The sequence below is a fragment of the Caretta caretta genome, chromosome 5 (assembly GCF_965140235.1).
Source record: "Caretta caretta isolate rCarCar2 chromosome 5, rCarCar1.hap1, whole genome shotgun sequence".
In the NCBI taxonomy this organism is placed as follows: domain Eukaryota; kingdom Metazoa; phylum Chordata; order Testudines; family Cheloniidae; genus Caretta; species Caretta caretta.
The window spans coordinates 15,951,480-15,973,455 of record NC_134210.1 but is presented as its reverse complement, the minus strand read 5'-3'; the positions used below and the strand labels follow the sequence as shown (position 1 = coordinate 15,973,455).

General features: G+C 43.6%; 1 protein-coding gene across 5 annotated transcripts in view; it reads left to right on the top strand.

Moving 5' to 3' along the window:
* Window positions 1–21,976, top strand: part of DYM (dymeclin) — a 385,584-nt gene that overhangs the window by 83,966 nt on the left and 279,642 nt on the right. The gene's annotated exons all lie outside the window — the stretch shown is intronic.

Sequence of the window (21,976 nt, the reverse complement as noted above, 5' to 3'; positions counted from 1 at the left end):
TGGTGGCGCTGCCTTTAGAGCTGGGCACCCAGCCAGCAGCTGCTGCTCTCCGGCCGCCCAGCTCTGAAGGCAGTGTAGATGTAAGGGTGGCAATGCCGCCCTACAATAGCCTTGTGACCCCCTTGTGGTCAGGACCTACTATTTGAAATGCTGAGCTAGATTTTTTTTTTTTAGCCAAAATATTCCTAAGGTAGTATGTTAAGATGCTGACAGTTTTGACACATCTTAAGTACAAATATGGATACTTAAGAAAACGTTCATTTTGCTTACTTTTAACAATGTAAAACTGCTCCAGCCAACAAGTTCTTTCGCGGGTCATTTGGTGGAGGGGACTACATGGAAAACTGCTCCCTCTAGTACACAATAAAAAAAAATCCTCATTGAGGATTTGCTCTTAGTTTAGTCTTTTCAAATTCAACTGTTGCTGAAGGTTGTCTTCCTAGTAGCTATAACATCATCCAGAGAGGGCTGGATGCAAACTCTGTTGTGCTGTTTTTCAGAAAGATGTGGTAGCGTTGAAAGGTGTTTGGTTTTTGTTTGTTTGTTTTTTTTTTGTTTTTTTTGGATTATGGTAACTTCAGATTTTTATCCAGCTCATCAAGTTCTTTGGCAGTTAAATTTTTCTCTACCTGCAAGTCAGATTTACCAAATCAATTTTTTCCTTATTTTGGGCATAAAAGGTGTTTAATTATTGCCTTGACAGAAATAAGTCTAGAAAATCCACAAATTTGTATGTGAATTTTGGAAGGTCAAGCCGTTTCAGTGCAGAGGTTGTCTAAATCGACTAAGTTACATGTTCAGACTTAATGTGACTTGCCTGGCTTTCCAATAGCAGAGGACTTGGGGCCCATTCCACTACAAGGTGGGCAGCTTCTGCAACTTGTATTATTAGTGTCTCTGTAGTTGTGGTCTGTAAACCTGCTCTTGGATTTGAAGTCTCACTTCTATAGACCATCAGTGTTCCAATGGGGAGTTCAGATTGGAAGCTCTGCTCAGTAGAGCATCCATTAGTAGTCATCAGTATACCTCCAGAGGACTGTCACTGCTAGCTGTTGCCCTACTCGGGGGTTCTGAATAGGCAATTTCATGAAGAAAAGGTTACTTACCAGTAACTGCTCTCTGAATATATCCCTTCTTTAGATCCTTACTTATACTGCGTTCCTCCCCTTAGTAAAAGGTTTTAATGACCTGTCTTGGAGAAGCTGACGGATAGTTATATAGTAGCCTCCTTGTGTCCAGAATGCAGAACGGGAGTAACATTTTCATGTCCCCCAGCTGCTTTACTACTTAAATGGTTCTATGGCTCTCCTGGCAAGACATTTGACTCCTACAGAGGCAGTACATTCCACGCAGTTACTGGAAAGTAACTGTTTTCTCTGTGACTGCATTTCAGTGTGTTATTGCAAATTATCTCTTGGAGAACACATTATTCAGTAGAGAACCAGCCTGTTGTGAATGGAGCTGTTCAAACTCCATTACAGAGCGGAGAGAATACTTGAATTACAGACCATGGTGAAATTATGATTGTAAGATAAACTGGGGAAGACTTCTTCACAGAGCTTCAATCTCAGGTATCCCAGAGAGCTTCAGTTTGAATCGGATGTAGATAACTGAACAGACACTCTGGGGGCATGTAGGAGAGGAGTCTGAAAATTGCAATGGACAGCATAGCCTCCCAATTTTTTGGATCTATTTATTTGTTTAGAAAGTTTTTACAGGTTTACAAATCATTGCCATGTATCGGTCAGAGACAAAAAGATAATCATTAGAACCGTGAGCTTTTGTTTAGAGAAATGTTATACAATAATGTAATCATCAGAGCTCTCTACTTAAGGTGTTATCTACTTATAGAGTGAGCCTCTTTAAGCTACAAGAATGTGATGTTTCTGGTGATTTTAGTAAATTGAGTGAAACTTCTGATTACACATTTATCAAACCAACCATATCTATCAAATGTAAATATTCAAAAACATTGGAGAGTTGTGCTGGGTTTTGGTGCAGGCAAATGTACTGAGCATTGAGTAACAAATATTACATTAGGTAACAAATATCTATTTGTCCTCTATTTTGGTGGATACATAATTGGTATTTTAATTTTTCCATAACTTACTATAGTTTTATTAACCATTCCTCTATGACTGGACTTTTTCCAGTAGTCTAGCAGCTGCTAGCAGATAAGAGATGAATTCTCTGTTTCTTTTTGTGTGACCATTTGTACCAGGAAGCCCCAAGAGGATTAGAAAAAGATCATTTGGAATAGATAGCCAACAGTTTGTAATATTTGGTTATGAATTGCATTCCAATACTCTCTCTAATAACTGGACGTCCACCATACATACATGGAATCTCCTCCTTCACAACAGTTTCTCCAGCGTTTATCCCCCTTAAATCTATATATATACATTTTAACCTGACTAGTATGAAGTACCATTGAAACAGTATCTTAAAAACATTTTCTGTGATCATGCTACAGATTGAGGTTGCTGGTCTTCTTTGCCACATAAAATCCCATTCCTCTGGGGTAATTTGTCTATGCAGATCCTTTTTCTAGGGTGTTATATATGACCATTTTTTGTTAAGAAATTTGTATGCAAATATTGATATGAATTAGTTCTTTTGTTTCCTAATTGACCGGACACCACCGCTTCTATTAAAGTTAGCTTTCTGTATAAAACAACTTTCTAGAAAGTTAAGAGCCATAATGCCTAACTTAAAGATACTGACACCATGGTAGGAGTGGGCCAGTTAAAGTTAATTTTGATTTCTAAATAATTTAGAAAAGCTTTTTTTCAGCCTAGCCTAGTATTAATAACATATGTGCTCCAGCAAAAGACAAAACAGAAATCTAGAACAACCTCCTACTCTCAAGTATACAAACACCTCCCACAAAATGTAAATGAAGAAACAAAATGTCTTGAGCCTTGTCTGGAAAGGATCCAGAGACGTATTCTGGGATATATGATGGGAGAACATTTCAGTGTTGTAGCCATGGATGGAGGAAGCCCCATTTTCTTGAAATTAGTGTCTACCTGAGGACTGCTTGCTGCCCGGTGCCTCATCATGGAAGTTGCCATCAGCTGGGTTGGAGCAGGTGGCATATGGATCATATGACAGCAGCCAATATTATTTAAAGCTTACTAATGAGACCTTGAATTACCCTTGCTGAATAACAGGCAGCCAGTGTCATTCACAAAATGCTAAGTGGAAAAGCTTTTAACATTTAAAACTTTTAATTTTAAAACATGAATATGGCCTAAAGAACATTATTGCTCTTTAAAAATCAGCATTGTGTTATCCCAGTAAGAGACAAGTTATTGTTCAACGCTGTTTGATTTATGGATGCCTCAGGTGTGTTGCAGATACTGGTCTTCCTTTGGTCTTCTTGTTACTATGCGCACCCAAAGGTGTGCATTAACAAGTATTACTACACTGGCCATTGTATAGTACTGCTTAAATATGTCATCCAATATGCTTTGTGTAGCAACTGTTACTAACATTTTGTTGTAAGATGGAGTTCCAAAAACGTTAAATTATAGAGGCATCTTTCAGCAGCTTGTTAGGAATTGGTGTACGTAACAGAACATCTGGTTATTATTAGTACATTTTCACTTCATTAAGAACTATAAATACATGTTGGGAAAAGAATGAAATACTCTGATCCAGTTACACCATTGTTAAGCAGCACCCTGTAGTGCCCACTGTAGGTTAGCGAACATTTCCATTACATTCCGTTATTTTCTGTAGTTTTAAAAAAAACCTGCTGTTGGCTAAAATCTTCCAAATTTGAAAATAATTAGGACCATTTTCAATTTAATAAGATTTTACTGGTTTAAGATGCTCTTTGCATTTCCTGGAATTTAAAAATGAAATGTAGCAGCTGGCAGGTTCACAGTGTGATCTAGATATAGTAACTTTTGAGAGAGAGATTGCAAAATTATAGTGTGTATAATAGCATTTATATAGCACTTTATAATTTCATGGCACTGTAAAAAAACAAAACAAAACCCATAAATACATAATGAAAATTACAATTCCTTTTTTCTTTTTTTCCTCAGTAATCGTATGAAAGGGAGGAAGCTAAGCCTTTTTTCCCCTCCTTTACATTTTGAAAAGGTTGCTATATTGGATGCTAGTTTTGGTACTCTCCAAAAATAATTTAAAGACTTCCATTTAGATAGAGAACTACTTAGGAGACTTTACCAATGTCATGATAGTTGTAGTATTTGAGAATTGTTTGACTATAACCCTTTATTTAGGAAAATCTATCTTAATTATAAAGGGAAAAAATCCTCCTAGTCAGTCTCATCTTTGAATATAACCGAAATGTCCAAATCATGAGACAGTTAGATTGTTCAGAACACAACCATCAGCACGCTGATTTCAAACCTCCTTCCCAGGTCACCATGGTTTAGTGATAACCTACTATAAAAACAGATAGCAAAAAGCTAGAATGTTGGTGGTGATGGTCTGGTGATTAATGTGTAAGGCATTTCTGTGGTGGTGTGTCACAGGCTTGACTGGCCCTTTAAGGAAAGCTGGTCTTAACCTTGCCTGTGACCTAGCAGCTATCTCAGGTGTACCGGTGATCTAACAATGTACTGATAGTTACTGATCCCAGCTGAGTGTGTAGGAGCTTAATTATGATGCCAGATCTCAGCTTCAAGGGATGAGAGTGAGGACAACTTAAAAAAAACTTTATGCTCAATAAATTTGTTAGTCTCTAAGGTGCCACAAGTACTCCTTTTCTTTTTGCGGATACAGACTAACACGGCTGCTACTCTGAAACCTGTCATTCAGAATTCAGTTTCCTTTTGTAGTAACTTTAATGTGTGATCATATATGGCTAGGTATTTAGGCATTTGTCTTAAGTCTTCTCTTACATAAATGACAATATCTCAGATTTGGTTACAGCTAACATTTTCAGGAAAACCTGTGTTGTTGGTGTGAAGGATCAGCTGAAGCATTAAAAAAATGCTTATATAGGGTTTTAATGAAATCCTCTCTTACCTATTTTTACCAGGATGAGATAGTTTATTGCCCAGATGGAAAAACTGAGGTACAGGGAGGCTGAGATTTGTGCCCACCACACAAGGAGCCAGAGATGATCTGGGAATAGAACTCATAAATCTTGATTCCCAATTCACTGACCTGTTCATTAGACGCACTCCCTTCCTATCTATGGAGATGGGAGAACTAGATGGGAATATTTCCTGTTCTTTCATTTGAGAGAGAGTAGTAGAAAAGGCCAGTGGGTGCCATTTGCTTTCAATTCATATTTCTTGAGTGCATGTTTTAGAAATTTCCCAAATCTTTCAAGTCAGTTATAACTAGAGTAGTGTATTTCTTGACTGCCACCGTGTGCATTTTTGCCATCATTGGGTATAAATTTGGAAGTGATTCCAAGAGGAAATATTATGTTCACTTTGACCTATTGTACTTACATTCAGAGTCCAATGATCAGATACTCTACTTCTTTTCAGTGTTCAAAACTGATCTATTCTCTGTGGTGACTTTTCTTTCACCTTTCTTGTGGGCCCCGAGGAAGCATTCTAATAAAACCTGGTTCCTGTATGATTTGAAACTTTTTGTGTGACTCAGCCCTTTTGGCAACCATCCTTAATTAGAAAATTAGTTACATTTTAACCTTTTGATACTTATAGGAACCTGAATTGGCATGGTGAAAGTTCAAGAAAATAATTAAAAGGTGGGAAGCAGAGAGAGAGAGTTGGTTCTTCTTCGAGTGATATCCCTATGGGTATTCCACTGTAGGAATGGCAGCCCCTGCACCTGGGATTGGAGATCTTCCTCAGCAGTGCCCATCGGACCGCAAATGCACACCTCCCCCCTCCCATGCTGTGAGTGGGATGTATATATGGTGCTGTGCAGTCTGACCGCCTCCAGTTCCTTCTCTACTGCCTTGTGGATGGAATCCACAGCAGAGTCTACTTCTCCTGTTTCCTCAGTAGTTAGTGCTTTCCACGTTAGATGTCATGTAGTTAGTATTTTCTTCTTTCTTTTTCTTCTACTCTAAAAAAACAACAACCCCCAGTTTTTTGTTTTTCTTTACCTTTACAGTTATTTCATAGCTTAGGTTTCATTTCCCCCTGGCCCTTCACGACTGGGAAGCTTTTTTTCCTTCACCCTTCTGCCTCAGTCCCCCGGGCTTAAGAGGCACATCTTTTGTGGGGCCACCTTCCCAGTAATGGATGGCCACTTGCATTGTATTTGCTGTCTTGGAGAGGGACATGTTTCACAAAAATGTTCACTGCCATGGTCAGGGCCAGAAATGACTGGGGCATTTGCTTAAAACTTCTCATCATGGGGAAATCACTGGGGCCTGCATCAGACCTGGGCCCGGACTCTCTTCCTATGAGGCCCTCACGTTCTGCCAGGTTGAGGAATGAGGATCAGAAGACGAAGAGAAAGTTGTCCCTTTCTTGCTCGGGTGAGAAGAAACAGGCTCTCACCTCACATTTTGAGGCACAGCCCACCAGAACACCATCACCTGCAAGGTCAGTTGCCTCAACAGCATCTGACAGGGGACACAGCTCTAGGGCCCACCCAAGTACCTCTGGTATCAGAATATAGAAACAGTAACCAGGCAGCCTAACCAGGCAGCCCTCGGCACAGTCAATCACATCTGGAGATCGAGACAGGCTGATTGCAGGAGCTATGGCACCAGCATTCTTTTCGGCACCGAGCAAGCCCTTGCTGCCAGTCAAATCTCTGGCTCCCTCTACTGACACCTTAGGGGAATACACCACTCCTTTGGCACCGAGTCATACATTGGAACCAATGGTCCTTTCCCCCCCTCCAGTAGACTTTAGATACTCAAAAGACCTTCTGATATCAGGTTTCAGAGGAACAGCCGTGTTAGTCTGTATTCGCAAAAAGAAAAGGAGTACTTGTGGCACCTTAGAGACTAACCAATTTATTTGAGCATGAGCTTTCGTGAGCTACAGCTCACTTCATCAGATGTATACCGTGGAAACTGCAGCAGACTTTATATACACACAGAGAATATAAAACAATACCTCCTCCCACCCCACTGTCCTGCTGGTAATAGCTTATCTAAAGTGATCAACAGGTGGGCCATTTCCAGCACAAATCCAGGTTTTCTCACCCTCCACCCCCCCACACAAATTCACTCTCCTGCTGGTGCTAGCCCATCCAAAGTGACAACTCTTTACATAATCAAGTCGGGCTATTTCCTGCATAGATCCAGGTTTTCTCACATCCCCCCCACCCCCATACACACACAAACTCACTCTCCTGCTGGTAATAGTTCATCTAAACTGACCACTCTCCAAGTTTAAATCCAAGTTAAACCAGAACATCTGGGGGGGGGGGTAGGAAAAAACAAGAGGAAACAGGCTACCTTGCATAATGACTTAGCCACTCCCAGTCTCTATTTAAGCCTAAATTAATAGTATCCAATTTGCAAATGAATTCTAATTCAGCAGTTTCTCGCTGGAGTCTGGATTTGAAGTTTTTTTGTTTTAAGATAGCGACCTTCATGTCTGTGATTGCGTGACCAGAGAGATTGAAGTGTTCTCCGACTGGTTTATGAATGTTAGAATTCTTGACATCTGATTTGTGTCCATTTATTCTTTTACGTAGAGACTGTCCAGTTTGACCAATGTACATGGCAGAGGGGCATTGCTGGCACATGATGGCATATATCACATTGGTGGATGTGCAGGTGAACGAGCCTCTGATAGTGTGGCTGATGTTATTAGGCCCTGTGATGGTGTCCCCTGAATAGATATGTGGGCACAATTGGCAACGGGCTTTGTTGCAAGGATAAGTTCCTGGGTTAGTGGTTCTGTTGTGTGGTATGTGGTTGCTGGTGAGTATTTGCTTCAGGTTGCGGGGCTGTCTGTAGGCAAGGACTGGCCTGTTTCCCAAGACTTGTGAGAGTGTTGGGTCATCCTTTAGGATAGGTTGTAGATCCTTAATAATGCGTTGGAGGGGTTTTAGTTGGGGGCTGAAGGTGACCGCTAGTGGCGTTCTGTTATTTTCTTTGTTAGGCCTGTCCTGTAGTAGGTAACTTCTGGGAACTCTTCTGGCTCTATCAATCTGTTTCTTTACTTCTGCAGGTGGGTATTGTAGTTGTAAGAAAGCTTGACAGAGATCTTGTAGGTGTTTGTCTCTGTCTGAGGGGTTGGAGCAAATGCGGTTGTATCGCAGAGCTTGGCTGTAGACGATGGATCGTGTGGTGTGGTCAGGGTGAAAGCTGGAGGCATGCAGGTAGGAATAGCGGTCAGTAGGTTTCCGGTATAGGGTGGTGTTTATGTGGCCATTGTTTATTAGCACTGTAGTGTCCAGGAAGTGGATCTCTTGTGTGGACTGGACCAGGCTGAGGTTGGTGGTGGGATGGAAATTGTTGAAATCATTTCCACCAGGAATTCCACCATGATTTCAACAATTTCCATCCCACCACCAACCTCAGCCTGGTCCAGTCTCCAGCGAGAAACTGCTCAATTGGAATTCATTTGCAAATTGGATGCTATTAATTTAGGCTTAAATAGAGACTGGGAGTGGCTAAGTCATTATGCAAGGTAGCCTGTTTCCTCTTGTTTTTTCCTACCCCCCCCCCCCAGATGTTCTGGTTTAACTTGGATTTAAACTTGGAGAGTGGTCAGTTTAGATGAGCTATTACCAGCAGGAGAGTGAGTTTGTGTGTGTATGGGGGTGGGGGGGATGTGAGAAAACCTTGATCTATGCAGGAAATAGCCCGACTTGATTATGTAAAGAGTTGTCACTTTGGATGGGCTAGCACCAGCTGGAGAGTGAATTTGTGTGGGGGGGTGGAGGGTGAGAAAACCTGGATTTGTGCTGGAAATGGCCCACCTGTTGATCACTTTAGATAAGCTATTAGCAGCAGGACAGTGGGGTGGGAGGAGGTATTGTTTCATATTCTCTGTGTGTATATAAAGTCTGCTGCAGTTTCCACGGTATACATCTGATGAAGTGAGCTGTAGCTCACGAAAGCTCATGCTCAAATAAATTGGTTAGTCTCTAAGGTGCCACAAGTACTCCTTTTCTTCTTCTGATATCAGACACTCCTGAGTCACTTCTTCTTTGGCATGACCTCCCCCCACTCTCCAGGCTCACAACACTCCTCCCTTTCTCCCCCACGGAGGACACATCCCTTCCCCAGCGATGAGGAGGAAGAACAGGAGGAGGAAGCTCCTCCTACATTACATTTCTTTTCCTCTTCACCTGATGAGGCTATCATACCTCCACTCCCTACATCTGCCAAAAATTTCGGACATTTTCAAGACTTGTTCTGCAGGATTGCAGATTCCCTGCAGATTCCTTTGGAGGAAGGCAAGGATCAGCAGCATTAAACTGCTTGATATTCTCCACACTTCTTCTTCTTCTTCCAAGATCTCTCTACCAATCAGTGAAGCTCTTCTCAACCCCGCAAAAGTTCTCTGGCAGACCCCGGCATCCATCCCTATGACTTGCAAATGCACCAACAAAAAGTACTGCATTCTAGCGAAAGATGCTGAATTTCTATTCTCGCACCCTACCCCAAATTCTCTGGTGGTCAATACGGTGCAAGAGAGAGGCCACCATTACCAATCCTGTGCTAGCCATCCAGACAGAGTTTGGAAACGTCTAGTCTTATTTGGACACAAGGCATATCCATCAGCTATGCTCCAGTTTTGAATCTTGAACTACGAGGCTCTGATGGCTAAGTATAACTGCTTAAACTACTTCAAATTGAAGGAACTCTGTCATGACCTCCTGGAGGCCAAGAAAGAGCAATTCCTGTCCCTAATATTGGAAGGACACCTTCTAGCCTTTACAGCCTTACAAGCCTCATTACACTCTGCAGACACTACTGCCCTGTCCATTGCAACTGCTGTGGTCATGAGACATGCATGAGGCGGGTTTTCCTAAAGACGTGCCTGTCTATTATGAAACAACTCGACGATGAACCAACTGTCAAGGAGCTTAGCCTTGCCATAGATAGCCTCCCCAATGGAAAGGCCCCTGGAAAAGATTGCATACTGTCCGAGGTCATAAAATGCAGAAAACCTATTCTACTGCAACATCATCACGAGTTGCTCTGCCTGTGCTGGAAAGAAGGCCAAGTACCAAAAGAAATGAGACACCAACATCACACTCTCTATGAAAACAAGGGTGACAGGAGTGACTGTAACAACTATCTTAGCATTTCTCTTCTTAGTATTGTGCGAAAAGCCTTTGCCTGAGTTGTCCTGAACAGACTTGAGACCATTGCAGGCAGAATCTATCCTGAATCATAATGCGGCTTCAGAGCTGAAAGCTTTACTATTGACATGATCTTCTTGCTGAGACAGCTACAAGAGAAATGCGGAGAACAAAAAAAGCCCCTCTATATAGCCTTCATCGATCTCACAAAGCCTTTGACTTTGTCAGTAGAAGTGGACTATTCACACTTCTAGAAAAGATTGGATGTCCCCCAAGCTCTTAAGCATGATTCAGTCCTTCCATGAAAACATGCATGGCACCGTCCAACATGACGGCTCAGTGTCTGGGGCTTTCCAGATTTGTAGTGGAGTTAAGCGAGGTTGTGTATTTGCCGCAGCTGTTTGGGATCTTCTTTTCCCTGCTACTGAAACAAGCTTTTGGTTCATCAACTGAGGGAATTTGCTTGCACACAAGATCTCATGGAAAGCTGTTCAATCTTACGAGACTCAGATCTAAAACCAAGACTCGGGAGGCCCTTATCCAACACCTCCTCTTTGCTGATGATGCAGCAGTGACAACCCACACAGAAGCTCATCTTCAAAGCCTAATGGACAGTTTTTCCAAAGCCTGCCAAGTCTTTGGGCTTACTATAAACCTAAAAAAGACTAACATAATGTGCCAAGGAGTTGAGGAAGCATCCTCCATCAAGATCAACAACTATGAACTTGAAGTGGTGAATGAGTTTACATACCTGGGGTCCACTATCACAGTCAACCTTTCACTTGAAACAGAACTCAACATCCGCATTGGAAAAGCTGCCACAGCAATGTCTAGACTGAACAAGAGGGTATGGCAAAACAACAAACTAACAGAACGCACAAAGATCTGTGAATATTGTACATGTGTTATCAGCACATTTTTGTATGGGAGCGAAATATGGACTTATACTCTCATCAGGAAAAGAGGCTCAACAGCTTTCATATGCATAGCTTTTGTCTAATCTTTGGAATCTCCTGGAGGGACAGAATCACCAACACTGAGGTGCTCAAACGGGCCAGCAATAGTCATCATGCAAACACTCCTCAAACAGAGATACCGTCACTGGCTTGGGCATGTGTGCCAAATGAATGATGGGTGCATTCCAAAAGACATCCTCTACAGCAAATTGGCATCTGGAAAAAGATCCAAAGGACGCCCAAAATTGCATTTCAAGGGTGCGTGCAAGTGAGACTTCAAAGAAGTGGACATGGATGTGGACAAATGGGAAGATCAGATTCAAGACCGCAGCCTTTGGAAACAAGAGCTTAACAGAGGTCTTCGGAGTTATGAGAGGAAGCCGTCCAGCTTAGCAGAGGAGAAAAGAGCTCGCAGAAGGCAGAGCCTAAAGGCTCGAAACATCACCTTTAAATGTGACAGATGCGGCAGAGACTGTCTCTCTCAAGTGGGTCTCTTCAGCCATGTTTGCGGCTGCCATAAAATCAACTGAGTAAATTCTTTATCTCTCAGGGGTGCATACCCATGGTCTCTCAAGACTGAAGGATTCCTACTACTAGAGTCATCATGGCCCGATCCATTGCAACTCCTGTGGTCATAAGGTGTGCATCATGGCTCCATCCACGGGTATTCCTAAAGAGGTCTAAACCACCTGCGGAAGACTTACCTTTTGAGGGACAAAAACTGTTCTTGGAGCACATGGATGATTCCCTGCACTCCCTTTAAGACTCCTGAGCTACACTCCGATCGCTTGGCACCTACAGGCCTGTGCCAAAGAGACGGCTGGGAAAGTACTATTTCCCCTCTCGCTCCCAACCACAGCAATATACTCCTCAATGGCATTATGACTTCAGTGCCGTAAACAAAGGCCTCTCTCTAAAGTACACCCACTCCTCAGGGGCTACCTCTCATGCACCCGCACCGAAGCAACAATGTTGAAGGTGTGGTCAAGGCACCGAGAAGCCTCTCCCTCTTTGACGTCCCAACAGTTTGGTGACCGACTAGCTCAGTTTCTCCCATCATAGAGACTAATTACCTTGGACACGTGGGTTCTAGAGGTAATCAAGGAAGGATATTTCATCCCCTTCCTATCTATCCTGCTCTGCCAGACCCTCTCTCCATCTTTCTTCAGGGACCCTTCTCATGAATTCATTCTATGGAGAGAAATAAATAATCTTCTGCACCTGGGAGCCATAGAACCAGTCCCTTTCCAACACGGGGGATAGGTTTTCTACTCCCATTGTTTCCTCATCGAGAAGAAAGCTGGTGACTCATCCTGGACCTTTGCAATCTAAACAAGTTTGTCAAACTGCAATATTTCAAGATTGTTAGCCTCTCTCTATTATCCCAACACTGGAACAGGGGGTCTGGTTCTTGGCCCTCAGCTTCCAAAACACATACTTCCATATCGCAATACACCCTGCCCACAGACAATTTCTCAATTTGTCATGGGCGATGACCACTACCAGTAGAAGGTGTTGCCTTTGGTCTATTCATAGCCCCTTGGGTATTCTCCAAGGTCTTGGCAATAGTCACTGTCTACCTAAGGAAACAAGGTGTCATCATCTTTCCATACTTGGACAACTGTCTCCTCAAGGCCCCATCTGAAACCGATGCTCTCCGAGCCATCCACATAACAATGGACCTGTTTATGAAGCTAGGCCCCCTCATGAACCTAGAAAAGTCCTCTTTAACACCAGTACAAGAATTCATTGGCAGACAATTGGGCATCATACAAGCCAGAACCTTCCTACCACCTCACAGATTCTCAGCCATACTAGATCTGATATCCAACGTATGGGTCTGCCCTGAGATCTCTGCAAGAATGTGCCTCCAACTTCTAGGCAACGTGGCAGCAGCCACTTTTGTAGTGAGGCATATAAGACTGCACAAGCTATGTCTTCAGGCATGGCTTCGCACAGTATATCTCCCCCACAAACACAGCCTCCACAAAATCTTATCCATGCCGATGAGTCAAGGACTTACTACTTTGGTGGACACAGCCCAACAATGTTTGTGTCGGAGTTCCTTTCCTACAACCATCACCAATTATGATCCTAACCACCAATGCCTCCCTAATCATTTGGGGAGCACATCTACACGAACACACAGTGCTGGGCAGATGGTCATCTACCAAATCCACCTTACACATCAACCTCCTAGAGCTATGAGTGGTCTGCAGTGCCTGCTGATATTTCCTACCTCTTCTCATACCATAAGAGTGATGACGGACAATCTCACCTGCATGTATTACATTAAGAGGCAGGGCGCAGCAAAGTCCCACTCTTTATGCTCGACGGTGATCAAACTGTGCGACTGGTGTGTCCATAACAACATCTCCATTTCAGCTGCATAGCTCCCGGGATAAGCGAGCAGTTCAACCCATATTCAACCAATGGGGCCATCCCACCATAGATCTCTTTGCCACTCAACACAATGCCCACTGCCCTCAATTCTGTTCCAGGGCAGGACTGGGGCGCAGATTGCTTGAAGACTCATTCCTCATAACCTGACATGCACCATTCCTTTATGCCTTCCCTCTCTTTCCCTTCCTATTCCAAATACTTTGCAAAATACAGAAGGACAGAGCTCATGTCATACTAATAGCTCCAAGATGGCCACGAAAGGTCTGGTATACTTACCTTCTATGCATGATCGTATACTGACTGATTTCTCTTCATGTAACGCCGTGTCTCCTCTCACAATACACAGGATGCATCCTCCATCCCAATCGACAGATGCTCCACCTCAAAGTCTGGCTCCTCTGTGGTTCCAGGATCTGGAAATAACCTGCTCAGACACAGTCAAACAGATACTTTTGAATAGCAGGTGTGACACAACCAGAGACACTTACATTTATAAGTGAACTAGATTCACTGCTGGTGCACCTCAGACCAGGTTGTTGCAGTGCACTCTTTGTTGCCACTTATTCTTGACTACATTCTACACTTTAAACAGTCAGGATTGGTCAGTAGCTCTATTAGGATACCCTTGGTGGCAATCACAACCTTTTACTCCTACATTGACAGCCACTCAATCTTCGCACACCCACTCATGAAGCACTTCTTGCAGGGTATTCAAAATCTTATCTTCATATACCAGAGCTGATCCCAGCCTGGGACCCCAGCCTAGTTTTACATTCTCTGACTAAGCCCCTGAATGAACCAATGGCAACCTGTTCTTGTGTACACCCATCAGTGAAAATGGCCTTTCTTGTCGCCATTACTTCTGCTAGATGGTTGGGCGAAATTGCGGCCCTCATGGCATCTCCACCATACACAGTGTTTTATAAAGACAAAGTTACACTATGCCCACACCCAAGATTCTTATCTAAGGTCCCAATATAATTTCATCTAAATCAACCGATAACACCTCCCTTGCTTCTTGCCTCACAGTAATCAACAGGAGACAGCTCTACACACCCTAGACATGAGGCGTGCATTCTCCTTGGACAGGACTAAACCCTTCCAGAAATCGCCACGATTATTCCTCTCCACCACCAAAAGATCCATAGGCACTGCTATATCTAAACAACGCCTCTCTTAATGCATCTCACAGTGTATACGTTTATCTTATGAACTCCACGATAGACAACCTGCTACTTCAATCAGAACACATTCCACAGGATCGTTATCTACATTAATTGCCTTTCTTAATAATGTCCCCAATGATGACATTTGTAAGGCTGCCACCTAGGCATCGACAGGCACTTTCACCCATGACTACACTATTACGCATGATGTCTATCCTCAGCAGTACGTGTCGGTCCGAAGCCCCAGCCTTCCAATTAGAGGCACTGCTTTATAGTCACCTACAGTGGAGCACCCATAGGGACATCACTTGAAGAAGAGAGAGTTACTCACCTGTGCAGTAACTGAAGTTCTTTGAAATGTGTGTTCCTACTCGTCTTCCTCCCCTCTTCTTTGGAGCTGAAAACATAAGCTCTGCAGCAGAAAAGGAACTGGGCGTGGTCGGACTGCACAGCGCTATATATACGTCCTGCGCATAGCAAGGGAGGTGTGCATGTGTGGTCCAACGAGCACTGCTTGTGACCATCGGGAGACGCATCTCAAAGAACCTCAGTTACTGCACAGGGTGAGTAATCCTTTCTTATGGAGGGGAAAAAAACAAAACACAACAACAAACCCATAACACAGGAGGAAGCCAGAGTCTGGAATATAATGTGTAACTTAATTAGCCAGATGTGCTGTGTGTATGAACTGACTGCCTCATGTTTTTTACCTTTTCTGTGTGCACTCAAGATTTTCTTTGAAAAGTTAGAAAAGATTGCTGCTAGAGTCTTTTGGGGCTTTAGAAAGACTTGAGTTAAGAACTCGCCCTCAGGACAGGTAGGCATTGGGCTTTCAAACTTCAAGCAGTGTTACTGAGCAAGTAACTTAAGAACAGCATCTTGGAATAATGGAAAACAGGGTTTTCATTGGATTTAGGAGAAAAGGTTTAATTTAGATAGTCTGCCCATGCTCTTCTGCAAGCTGAAAGTAAGGAACATACACTTAAACATCCCTTAATTATGACAATGCTGGGGACATAGGCTTGAATAAAAAAGAACATGGGAATAAGACATAAAATAACTCCAGTTACTGAATTTTACCAGTTTTGCTTCTGAACAATTAAATAATATGAAAAGAAGCTTTTTAGAAAGTGGCATAATATATTACGCTAACATCTTAGAATTTTTTTTTTTTAAAGTCTGACTAATATAAGAAAGAGGAAGGGACTTCCTAATTTCTCCTCAAACTTGTATTTCCACTTATGTAGTTTTGCCACTGGAAAAAACCCCGCTAATTCATGGAATAAATGACTTGGGGTATGTCTACATTACGAAATTAAGTTGATTTTATAGAAGTCGATTTCTAGAAATCTATTTTATACAGTCGATTGCGTACGTCCCAACTAAGTGCATTAAGTCAGTGGAGTGTGTCCTCAATACCGTGGCTAGCATTGACTTACAGAGCCGTGCACTGTGGGTAGCTATCCCACAGTTCCCGCAGTTTCCGCTGCCCATTGGAATGTTGGGTTAAGCTCCCAATGTCTGATGAGGCAAAAACATTGTCGAGGGTGGTTTTGGGTACATGTCGTCAGTCGCCCCTCCTTCCCTCCGTGAAAGCAACGGCAGACGATTGTTTCGCGCCTTTTTTCCTGGGTTACCCAGACGCCATACCAGGGCAAGCATGGAGCCCACTCAGCCCACCGCTGCTGTTGTAAGCATTGTAAACACCTTGCGCTTTATCCTGGAGTATGTGCAGAACAGGGCTAAGAGACGCCAACATGAGGATGATTGTGATGAGGACATGGACACAGACATTCCTGAAAGCATGGGCTGTGGCAATTGGGACATCATGGTGGCAGTGGGGCTGGTTGGTACAGTGGAACGCCGATTCTGGGCCCGGCAAACAAGCACAGACTGGTGGAACTGCATAGTGTTGCAGGTATGGGATGATTCACAGTGGCTGCGAAACTTTCGCATGGGTAAGGCCACTTTCCTTGAACTTTGTGAGTTGCTTTCCCCCCGCCCTGAAGCGCAGGAATACCAAGATGAGAGTTGCCCTGACAGTTGAGGAGCGAGTGGCGATAGCCCTGTGGAAGCTTGCAACGCCTGACTGCTACCGGTCAGTTGGGAATCAATTTGGAGTGGGCAAGTCTACTGTGGGGACTGCTGTGATCCAAGTAGCCAATGCAATCACTGACATTCTGTTACCAAGGGTAGTGACTCTGGCAAATGTGCAGGTCATAGTGGATGGCTTTGCAGCAGTGGGGTTCCCTAACTGTGGTGGGGCAATAGACGGACCCTATCTTGGCACCGGACCACCTTGCCAACCAGTATATAAACCGCAAAGGGTACTTCTCAATGGTGCTGCAAGCACTGGTGGATCACAAGGGACGTTTCACTGACATCAACGTGGGATGGCTGGGAAAGGTGCATGGCACTCACATCTTTCGGAACTCAGGGCTGTTCGAGCAGTTGCAAGAAGGGACTTACTTTCCAGACCAGAAAATTACCTTTAGGAATGCTGAAATACCAATAGTTATCCTTGGGGACCCAGCCTGCCCCTTGCTCTCCTGGCTCATGAAGCCGTACACAGGCAGCCTGGACAGCAGTAAGGAGCAGTTCAGCTATAGGCTGAGCAGTGCAGAATGGTGGTAGAATGTGCCTTTGGACTTTTAAAAGCTCGCTGGTGCTGTTTGCTGACGAGGTTAGGCCTCAGTGCAACCAACATTCCCACTGTTATTGCTGCTTGCTGTGTGCTCCATAATATCTGTGAGAGTAAGGGGGAGATGTTTATGGCTGGGTGGGAGGTTGAGGCAAATGGCCTGGCAGCCAATTTTGAGCAGCCAGACACCAGGGCGAATAGAAGAGCACAGCTAGGCACACTGTATATCAGAGAGGCTTTAAAAAACAGTTTCATGACTGGCCAGGCTCCGGTGTGACAGCTGTGTGTGTTACTCGTTGCTGCAAACCCGCCCCCTTTGTTGATTTTAATTCCCTGTAAGCCAACCACCCTCCCCCCTTCAATCACAGCTAGCAAAGGAAATAAAGTGACTATTGTTTTGAAACCATGCATTCTTTCTTTATTAATTTTAAAAAAAGAAGTGAGATAACTGACAAGATAGCCCGGGTGGGGTGTGGTGTGGGAGGAGGGAAGGACAAGGCTACATTGCTTATTGAGCCACACTACAAATCAAAACTGTTTGAATGACAGCCTTCTGTTGCTTGGGCCATCCTCTGGAGTGGAGTGGCTGGGTGCCCTGGGTGGGGGAGGGGGGGCGGCATGCATTCTTGGGTGTCTGGGTGAGGAGGATATGGAACTTGGGGAGGAGGGCAGGCAGTTATACAATGGATGCAGCGGGGGTCTGTGCTCTTGTTGGTTTTCCTGCAGCTCCAGCATATTCTTCATCATGTTCGTTTGCTCCCCCATTAGCTTCAGAATCACCTCCTGCCTCTACTCTTCGCACTCACTTAATGCTTTCCTGGCCTCTGCCACTGAATGCCTCCATGCATTAAGCTGTGCCCTACCAGTGCGGGAGGACTGCATGAACTCGGAAAACATGTAATCGCGAGTGCAGTTTTTTTTGCATTCTAATCTGCAATAAACTCAGGGATGGAGATGATGGAGGGAGTACAGAAACATTTGCACCTGGGGGGACATAAAAAGGGAGAGTAAAATTTAAGATGATACATTTCTGAGAACAAAGGGGAGACTCTTTCCAAAGAAATCAAGCAATTCACAGCACTTGTGCTTTAGGTACAAGGTCGCATTTTGCCTTTTATATTGAGCGCCTGCCGGTATGGTGACACATTTCACACGGCTGGGCAACAGAATTTGGTTTCCAGACAGCCATGGTAAGTGTTTTGGTATGCAGGGTTGGCTTCTTCCTCCTTCATAACATGTGGGAATGGTTTCAAACTGCAGCACCATCCTTTCCCATAGCAAGCAATGCCGGTTGGGTTTCACATTTGAAAGAAGGAGCTGCGGTTTTAGGGTGGATGTGCAGCATGCACTTCCCCCCACCCCCGTTGCGTGGCTATTCTCCAGGATGATCCCTTTTAGCTAAGCGCAAACAACCCAGCCTGACCGGGGTCCTTTTACTGTTCTCTTACAAAAATTCCCCTATTTCAACCAGGTGACCATGAATTATATAACTCTCCTGAGATAAAGACTGAATGTTGCTTGAATGCGACCAAAACCCAGGACCATTCGCTGCCATGCTTTGTGTTGCAGTGATTCCAGACTACTTGCTACTGGCTTGCTGTGGTAGAGTGTCCTACCGTGGAGGACAAAATAAGGCAGCCCTCCCCAGAAACCTTCTGCAAAGGCTTTCAGAGTACCTCCAGGAGAGTTTCATGGAGATGTCCCTGGAGGATTCCTGCTCCATCCCCAGACATGTTAACAGACTTTTCCAATAGCTGTAGTGGCCGCTAATGCATCCGAATTCTTCAGGGCAAATCAAACATTAAACACTATTGCTTTTAAACCTTGTACTGTAGTTACAAATGTGCACTCACCAGAGGTGCCTTCTCTGGCTTCAGGGTTGGGGATCCCGCCTTGGGAGTGTATTGGCTCCAGGGTGATAAAAAGGCCCTGCCTGCTGGGGAGAACGGATTCACTGCTTGCCTGCTGTGCATTCTCCTCCTCCTCTTCCTCCTCCCTGTTGTGTGAGACTCCCCCATTGGAGGTGTCCTCGGACAGTGGTGGGGTAGTGGTGGGGTCCCCCCTTAGAATGCCATGCAGCTGATCATAGAAGCGGCATGTATGGGGCTCTGACCCGGAGCGACCGTTTGCCTCCTTTGTCTTTTGGTAGGCTTGCCTGAGCTCTTTAACTTTCACACGGCACTGCTGTGTGTCCCTGTTGTAGCCTCCCTCTAACATGCCCTGTGCGATTTTGGCATATATATTAGCATTTCTTCTTTTTGATCCGAGTTTGGCCTGCACAGATTCTTCTCCCCATACAGCAATCAGATCCAGTGTCTCCCTTTCAGTCCATGCTGGAGCTCGTTTGCGATTCTGCGGGAACTGCATGGTCACCTATGCTGTTGAGTTCGCCACGCTGACCAAACAGGAAATGAGATTCAAAATTTCCTGGGGCTTTTCCTGTGTACCTGGCTAGTGCATCGGAGTCAAAGCGCTGTCCAGAGCGGTCCCCTTGGAGCATGCTGGGATAGCTCCCGGAGGCCAATACCATCGAATTGCGTCTGCACTACCCCAAATTTGACCCAGCAAGGTCGATTTTAGCGCTACTCCCCTTGGCGGGAAGAAGTACAGAAGTAGATTTTAAGAGCCCTTTAGGTCGACTGAACGGGGTTGGTTGTGTAGATGCATTCATTTTAAAATTGACCTAATGCGGCTAAATTCGACCTAACTCCGTCGTATAGACCAGGGCTTGGAGACAGTTGTATTGCTGGACGTTTATTGGAAAAGAATTATAGGTAGAATACATAAAAATTGTGTATAATTTGAACATCCTAGATTCTCGGAGTATATTTTAAACCTTTTTCTGTATGCTTCCAGTGAAAACACATAAGTGTCCTGGATTTTATGGTAGTTTCTGTATCCAGGGCAAATCAGCCTCCCTGTTCATTCTGTCAATGAGAGAGAGAGAATCAGTCTCCATATACCCTTCAGCCTTGGGGAAAGTGCACGTTTGAATGTATTTTATTTTTTTGGTCATTAAAAAGCCAAACACAGTAAGTTCTACGTAGATGCCTCCTGTAAAGAGCCCTAGATTTCTAATCCCTGTGTGGTGTAATCGGCTGCAGTGCTCTGATTGGAACTGATGTAGGTGTCAATTATTATGCAGCACAATCTGGCGAGAACCTGCTAGCAGCTCCTAGCTCAGCATTGTTTCTGGCTTAGATGAATTTGTGGTGGAACTGGATCACAGTGTAATGTCTGATCTTGGATCTTATCAACTTTTTCAATGGCTAACTTTCTAAGTAGTAGGCAAAAAGTCAGGCAACTCACGGAAACTAAAACTAATTAAACTAGAGCCAGCAATTTTTAAGGAAGAACGTTATTAAAGCAGAAATATCTTACTGAAGTGTGCAATAAAAATGTATGGATTAAAATGTTTATGTAAATAGTGAGAGCAAGAATAAAACAGTAGTCAGCGTTTTTGTTTTTGTTTTTAAACTAAAAGGAAAATGTTAGTCTGCCTAACCTTGTAAAATGTGTTTCAGTGTTGGAGGTAGCATAGTTGAATGGACTGTGTATGGGACTGGGAGCCAGGAAAGTGTAATTTCACTTCTGCTATTGGCTCAGGGGGAGGGATAGCTCAGTGGTTTGAGTTTTGGCCTGCTAAACCCAGGGTTGTGAGTTCAATCCTTGAGGGGGCCATTTAGGGATCTGGGGCAAAAATTGGGGATTGGTCCTGCTTTGAGCAGGGGGTTGGACTAGATGACCTCCTGAGGTCCCTTCCAACCCTGATATTCTATGACTTTGAGCAAATATTAACCTCTTGGTTAATGTGTTTAATATCTACTACGGTGGGATATTAGGAGATTTGGTTACTGAATATCTATGCAATATTGTATATGTTCTAAGTATTTCATAATGGCCATTCCTTATGATTTATAGTAATGCAAATTATTGGCAGTCTTTGAAATAGTAAACTTGAGAATACCAAAAATTGCATCTGATGAAGTGAGCTGTAGCTCACGAAAGCTTATGCTCAAATAAATTGGTTAGTCTCTAAGGTGCCACAAGTACTCCTTTTCTTTTTGTAAATACAGACTAACACGGCTGCTACTCTGAAACCAAAAATTCTTGGGTTTACTAAACATCACATTACTTTTTTCATAGGGAGAAAACTTGTGCATTTTTTAAATTGGATCATTTCCAGTGTAATCTTGAGACTAATTAGCAGAGCAGTGAGTTTTAGTCCAGCCTGCTTTTAAATTCAATTGTCCATTCACATTCAGTGCACTAGAGCATAACTTTTTTTTTAAGTTGTCATTATTTGAAAGAGCCTGATTTTACACTATAATTAATTTTTAAAGGAAGGAAAAATGTCATGGTATCTTTGACACTGAACTATATAGGTCAAGGGATAGGTCTAGCATAATGTAAAGATTCTAGTTTTCAGAGAATAGTAACTATGGCAAAATTTTCAAAAGTGACTAGTGACAGACCAGCCAAGTGCCATGCATTTTTTTGGTGGTAGCACGTCATGAGAGAGACTCATCCTTCCCCTCATGAAATACTTGTTGGCATTCAGGAATGCCCATTGGTCTGGGAGTTAGAAGATCTTTGGTTCACATCTCACTCCTTTTACTAAGTGG